The sequence below is a fragment of the Rhagoletis pomonella genome, unplaced genomic scaffold, assembly GCF_013731165.1.
Source record: "Rhagoletis pomonella isolate Grant_MI unplaced genomic scaffold, Rhpom_1.0 Rhpom_scaffold_05169, whole genome shotgun sequence".
In the NCBI taxonomy this organism is placed as follows: Eukaryota; Metazoa; Arthropoda; class Insecta; order Diptera; family Tephritidae; genus Rhagoletis; species Rhagoletis pomonella.
The window spans coordinates 523-7,917 of NW_023463713.1; the positions used below are offsets into that span (position 1 = coordinate 523).

The 7,395-nt window shown below is 40.4% G+C and overlaps 2 long non-coding RNA genes across 2 annotated transcripts; both read right to left on the reverse strand.

The window, feature by feature from the left end:
* Positions 1 to 227: 227 nt before the first annotated feature.
* Positions 228 to 1,466, reverse strand: LOC118755036. Its single transcript, XR_004994972.1, has 5 exons — positions 1,368 to 1,466; positions 1,116 to 1,308; positions 479 to 1,031; positions 308 to 425; positions 228 to 250 (listed from the first exon to the last, which is right to left on the reverse strand). It is a non-coding gene; the product is annotated as an uncharacterized LOC118755036 (long non-coding RNA).
* A 3,449-nt stretch (positions 1,467 to 4,915) lies between these two features.
* On the reverse strand, positions 4,916 to 6,004 carry LOC118755037. Its single transcript, XR_004994973.1, has 2 exons — positions 5,850 to 6,004; positions 4,916 to 5,433 (listed from the first exon to the last, which is right to left on the reverse strand). It is a non-coding gene; the product is annotated as an uncharacterized LOC118755037 (long non-coding RNA).
* Between the last annotated feature and the right edge of the window lie 1,391 nt (positions 6,005 to 7,395).

Sequence of the window (7,395 nt, forward strand, 5' to 3'; positions counted from 1 at the left end):
GACGTAGTTTGTGCCACTTGACCAAATATGCAACCAGGGGTTTGTTGTGAAAAAACATTTTGCTGTACAAAAACTGATTGCGCATCCTGTTTGTTGCTCTGGTACATGCCAAAATTCGGCGGAGTTTGCATTTGTTGAGATCGCGTGGATTGGGTAAAAACGTTTCCCCCATTTGTTATTTGCTGCTTCTGAATACTTAGGTTAAATAAACTACCACCTGCGTTCTGTTGAGCTTGGGAAGAACACAAACCTACGATGGACGAAGGTTTAATTTGATGCTGCTGTAATAATGATTGGCTGAACAAACCTCCGGTCCCTTGCTGCGCGCGCCCAAAACGTCCAACAGTAACATCAGTACTTGTCAGCGTTTGACCAAATAGATTTAGTGGGGCGCCTCCTCCGAATATGGAACTAGCATTTGGAAGCTGTTGAGAAAAAACTGAAGACTGCTGATTTTGAAAATTAAAAGCTGACTGACCTCCACCAAGGATTCCTCCAGGAGTCGAAGGTGCCATTCCGCCAAATACGCATCCGGCATTGGTAGTATGACCATGATCGTTAAAAGCATCACCAAAATTTTTATCACTGCTGGATGTAGCGCCAGGTTTTTTAAATATCAATGCTGTGTCACTGGCAACGCTAATTTCAAGGCCAAATGGATTAGTTTTATTACTTTTAGTCAAACCCACATTTGTGGCGGCTTCTGAAGTTGCATCATACAATCGGCATATAATATCTACTACATGGGGTGATATCTGCGCCATTGTTTTCATTTTATTATTAGCTTCAATGGCTTCTTTGGCGAATTGTTTAACGAACTGATCGAAACAGTTTTTTTTTAGCTTCATAACATATCCATCGTATTTCGTCAAAGGACTGATCTTCTATAAAATTTGGAACACAAGGTTTATCTGTGCGACACAGATCCTGCAAGACTTCAAATTCGCACAATCGATACAGAAGTTTTGGCCAAATGCATGTGATTTGTCGTGCGCGATGTTGCAACCACTTTTAGCTAAATCCAGCATCATCTGAAATGGAAACGAAAAGATATTAGTAAGATAATAGGGTTTACATAAAAGATTCATATTATATTAATTCATATTTCACGATACTTAATGGTTGGCTTTTTCCGAGAGGAATTTGTGCTGCGAGTATCGCCTGCATACCCGAAGTTCCCAAGAGCCACGCACTTCCATTCATCATACTAAAATTCCTCATTCATCCTTCAGGCGAACTCGATTACGAGTTGTAAATGTGCCGTACTTGGATGAATGAGGGTTTTGGGTGGAATATCTCCAAGGAAAGCTAAAAGTAGAAGGTAAAAATTATCACATTAAATACTATTAGAAAAATACGCAACTTACCGCATCATAATCACTCGGGCCATTCAGGAAATTGTGATATGTGCTGCAATTGCCCTCAATGAAAGTGTCATTTTTTAAAAAATAGTGATGTGCAGAGTTGCCCCAATACTCGGTACCCAAAGTTTCGGTATTGGTAACCGATACCGATGCAATGCAATATACCTTAGTAGTAATATAAGTACACGTAAATCACCTGTCGCACAATTTCGGATCCATTTTGTTTTTTTTTGCAGAAGAATAATAAAGGTTCACATAAAAATGAAGCGTTCTCTGAAATTTCGACAACGAATGACTTTCAGTTATTTAATTTTTGTTCTGTACCCCCTGAGGGCGCTGTGGACTCCGTACTCACAAAGAATTCCGTGCATAGCCCCTTAAAAAAAAAAAAAATAATAATAATAATATATATATATATATATATATATATATATATATGTATACATATTCATTTATTTATTCCAGTTGGAATTTGTAAGACATCGCCTCAAAGTTCGTTAATGAGCTTTATCTCAAAAAAAAATTGCTTCCATACGTTTGGCTGTCGTTTTTGTTAGAAGTTGTATAATAGTCCGACACCGAGTGTCGAAAGTATTGGATACTTTTAAATAGGTACCGAGTAGGTATGAGTACTCATATGTGTGGACTCAGCACATCTCTAATACAAGAACGTAAATTTCAATTTACGCTCTTGGTTGACAGCGCAGCCAGGGTTCGGACTCCCCTACGATCGGTAAACTGAAAATCTACTACGCAACTCGATACCGGCGAACTACTTAGATTTGTTCGGGACAAAGCAAAGCGTATTAAATGTGCTTTTCTTTTTAATAAAATCATGAGTTATTAAATTTTGAAGGGCCCGCCAACTTAGTAATTTTCAAATAAAGCATTAAGTTGTGATACTCCCAAGCACATATGTATAGAAGCATCTGTGTACGAAAATAAACTATAATGCACGTTACTATTTCATTTCGTTTATTTCTTCAAGAGTTCGGTGCAATACGAAAACGAAACATGCCGGCCCTTTTTTGTTAATTTAAGTTAACTTGACTCTTTATTAAAAATATAAAAGTACATTTAAACACACATAAGTAAACGTGAATCTCTGTGTACATATATACTATTTACAAAATGTACAACTAAATTCAGTGCGCTCAGTACTCCGTAATTACAGTTGTAAGTGGCAGCGCCTCGTAGTCCGCCCAATCTTTGACGCGCACCATTTCCATAAGCTTGCTGCTGCCGATTTGCTCCGGACCTATAATTTATTGTTTTACAAGGCTCATCAACAAATACTATGCATGGTTTTAGTTACCTTAAATCAAGTTGTCAGGCGTTCCAGCCCACTTCCTATCTGCGATTTTTTTTGGTTGCCCTTACTTATTTACTTTTGTTTTGGGTGGCAGGCCGTGTAATTACACAAATTAACAAAATGACAACACACCGATGCGAGCAGAGAAATCAAAGTCGATAACCGTGTGTCGATGCATAAACATAAGGTGCCCCACACACTTTATGCAAAACTCATGCAATATTATGCACACTATACACTATCACAAGACAGTGATATATGAGACCACCCGTACCATAAAATATACGAAATTTACAATAGCCACATATAATTAAGTTTTTTTTGCTACTCGCCACCCAACTAGAATATAAATATATAAACAAGTACGTATATCTATATAGCCAAATATACACAAAAGGGAAAAAATAATGATTTCAGACATCAACGATGACTCGCTTCACCTCGATGAGAAAGAAGGCCGAGCAACAATCAAACCGCTTTGCTCTAGCTTGCCGTTTATGCCAGGGTATGCATCCGATACGGCTCTGCCCATCATTCCGCGGTAAAACTCCCGAAGAGAGACTGAGGGAGGCACTGATTGGTCGCTTCTGCGGAAACTGCCTGTCCATGATGCATCGGTCTGACGAGTGCACGAGCGAAGAAAGATGTCGTCGGTGCCGCGGAAAACACCACACAACGCTGCACATGGATGACGAATCCGAACCCCTTCAGCCGATTGATACACGCCCATGGAGCGAGCAAGTTGCTAGTGAGGACGAGTCCGAACGCGCGTTATCTATCAACGCGTCCGACCACGCAGATGAAACCAGGCCGCTCCGCCCAGCAGATGAACTAGCAGAATCCACACCGGAATCTGGGACTCCCCTCCCGACTATAACCAGGGGATCGGAAACTCGGCCTTTCCGACCCCTGTTAGAGCACGAACGACGCCGAGAACGTGGATCGGAAACACGGCCTTTCCGACCGCGGTCAACAGCCCGGCAGAACCGTAGAGCGGAAACTAGGCCTTTCCGCCTGCGGCAAACGCGAGAGGAGTCAAACAGGCCCAATCGCGATCAGGGTAGACTGGAGACGAGGCCTCGCCAGCTATCCATCGCATTTCGAGCGGGTCGACTTGCACGCGAAACCCAAGCGTTACGACCGGTGACGTCTATTGCTCCAACGGTCGTGGTAAAAATAGAAGCTCGTGGACGGTTGCACCTTATACGCGCGTTAATTGACGTATGCTCTCCGACTTCTATAATTGCGACAGATTTAGCGGTAAAACTCAGGCTCGACGTTTCAAATTTCGGAAACCAACGTGGCTGTCTACTGCGTCTGAGGGGAAAACACGGCCAGAACACCAGGTTGGCTATCCACGCCACAACGATAAACAATTACGTCCGTGTTAGCCCCACTAGTAGCGTCGATCCGTCAGTAGCGACAGCGTATACGCACATACGACTAGCGGATCCAAACTTTTATACGTCGACACCGATTCGCTTAGTACTGGGAGCCGACGTATACCCAGACATCGTACTGCCGGGTATGCTCCCAAACACGTTTGGTCCCTTTATCGCCCAAAGCACAATTTTTGGATGGATGCTCTCAGGAGTATGTCGCTCCTAAATTCAATGTTTGATTTTTTTTTTGTAAACATGAATTTTTTACTGAATTTTGAAATTTTTTATCAATAAATGTGCTCTGAAATGTTCAACCATACCTTTTTCATTAGTATTTCTTCCTTTTATTCCTTCATTAGCTAGGAAACTAAGACGTGGACCACCGGAACTTGGAGGCATCCTGCCACTGGAAACAATAATAATCTTTTTTTCTCAAATGAATTGTTATTTTACATATATTTAGACTGTTTTTTTTTCTACTTCTTAGTACTCAGTCCGGCGTGGTGGCTGAAGCGCTCGACCGATGTTGCTGATAGCAAGGGGGGCCGGCATGTTTAGGCCTTCATGCAAAACCAAATGATTTAAAGGTCAAACCACCCTAATGTAAAAGTGCATTGACTTGAGCCGACCACACAAACACACTCAGGCATATATACGGCCTACCTTTATTGCTTCGCCGTTAGCAATAAATGTATTATTTCCCGTTGTAACATACTTTCGTTAAGTTTCCCCTCCGAGCAGTTGGCTGCCGGCGGGTAAACTTAACTTTGTCAAAGCGGGACTTTTTCACTTCTTTCGAGCTATCAAGGAGACCGGACGACTTCAGCCATCACCCAGCGATACATATTAAAAGGTAATCACATTGTACACCCACTGATTTATTTGATAATAAAGCCACTTGAAATTCAAGCTATTATACACTAATACACTTGGTTGTGTTTTTTCCATTTTCTTTTTTCAATTGACATTGGTGCCACTGCGGGAGTTGCGACCCATTGGTTCACCGATCGTTCATGGTCCTTCGAGCCGGAATTAAAAGTAACCACCATTTATATATATTAAAAGGTCACGGAAGCACGCCCCAGACAAAAACGCCCCAGATTAATACACTTGATCGAGCAGACGTCTGTCCATACGAAATAATAAGGAGCCAAAGGACCGAGATACACGGTGCGGCAACAACACAAAAGCGCTCATATTACCACCAGCTCACCAGAAACCAACACAGCGACACATAAAGGCGCAAATCTGTCCAGCAAACAGCACAAGTCACCAAAAGTTAAAAACTAATTACAAAGGTACGTGGTTGTCGTTTCAAGCACATTATTTTATGTATTATTGGTGAAAACGCGATAAATACCGAAAAATTCGCGCACTTAAAAGCCAGTAATAACCGATAGTGATTTTGTGGAAAATCGTGAACAGTGAATTTCAATTATTAATATAATTTGTCAAATCATTAAACAAACGTGTGAGCATAGGTACATACATACATACGGGTATGCAAGACAAACACCAGTGCGCGCGACAGCGATTTTAGTAAAAACTTTCCACGTGAGTTGTTTGTGTAATTATTCTTTTAAACAACACTGCAACACACTTTTTTTTCACTAAGTTTCGGGGCTCAAAATTATTTTCCAATATCTTCAAAATACATATTCAATTCGATGATTTTTGGCTTTCATCACGTTTATTGTATTTTAGTTCGAGTTGCATTTTCAATTCTTTACGCACATATACACATGTATGTATGTACATCAACACTAACACATCACGGAGTTTGATTCTAACCTCACTTGTTATTAATTTGATTGGCAATTTTGAGTTCACTTTAAATTTTCATCCACAAAATCACTATTCGCGTGCGGCATACAATATTGGACAAATAAGAAGTCTCTTCGGAATAAGTAGACTAATAGCTCAATTACAATTGAGAGTTGGGTGGCGAGCTTTTTTTAGATTCTGCAATCATAAGAAAAAAGTAAAATATATACATATACTTACAAATACATACATACGTATAACCTTTAAAACATACATACATATATATATTATCACAAATAAAAGAATATATCTTGATACGTGTGAAGGTACACTAGAAATTCTTGTATTAAAATCTGGGATTGTGGTGGTCTCTAAGAATTTTTCTCAAGTGAAGTCGTACTTGAATCTTGGTCTTCAGTGGTTTTTCTGTACTAAATAATACCTGTCAGTTTGCAAAATTTTTGTTCCGATAAACAAAATGGATAAATTCATAAAATTAACTGATGCTGTGGCAGAATTTGAGGCCGACTATAATGACACGGCCCAAATTGACCACACAAAATATACCCTCACTCTTCAGCAAGAGGAACTTAAGGCAATATGGAGAAAGGTAAAAACTGCTTACGAAGAATTAGTGCATTCCGACACGTTAGACGCTAAAGGAGTCTCTACGGTTAAACCTAGGTATAAGAGCTCCTATTCTGTTTATTTGCGCTGCATGTCGAACATGTCAGATTTCCAGGCAAAGTTAGTCAAGGGCGAAAAAGATACAGAGGGCGTGTCTGTCCAGGAACACAATATACATCTGCCCCCGTGCGATACGGACGTGTTCAAAGGCGACTACCTCTCTTGGCCAACATTCCGAGACATGTTTACGGCCATATATATACTGAATAAGCGCCTTACCCCGGTTGAGAAATTATTCCACCTCAACCAAAAAACACAGGGGGAGGCCAAAGATATCGTACAAAAATGCCCACTTACTAACGAGGGATTTGCCACTGCATGGAAAAATTTAACTGATAGGTACGAGAACAAACGTATTCTCGTAAACTCCCAGTTACAAATTCTTTTTAATTTAAAGTCGGTAGAAAACGAGTGCGGAATCTCGATTAAGAAACTACAGCGAGATATAAATAATTGCATCTCATCATTAAAAAGCCATAAAATTGACATATCAAACTGGGATGCAATATTTACTTATCTCTGCTCAACGAAGTTGCCAGAAAGTACCTTAGCATTGTGGGAACAAACGATCGAGAACAAGACGGAAATATCCAAGTGGGAGGATATGGACAAATTTCTGTCCAACCGATTCCAAACTCTTGAAACCGTCTCGGGCATAACAGGTATTAAACATACCAAAATCCCAAAGCCCCACAATAGTAGGCATACAAATGAAACACCGCAAAAAAAGACTTGGCGCATTTCAAGCTTCTGTAGCCAAAACCATGTGTGTATTCTGCAAAAGCAGTAACCACAAATTATCGAAATGCCACAAATTTCTCGAACTCACGGTGTCAAACAGAATAGCCTTCATTAAGGAGAATCGTGGCTGCTTGAACTGCTTATC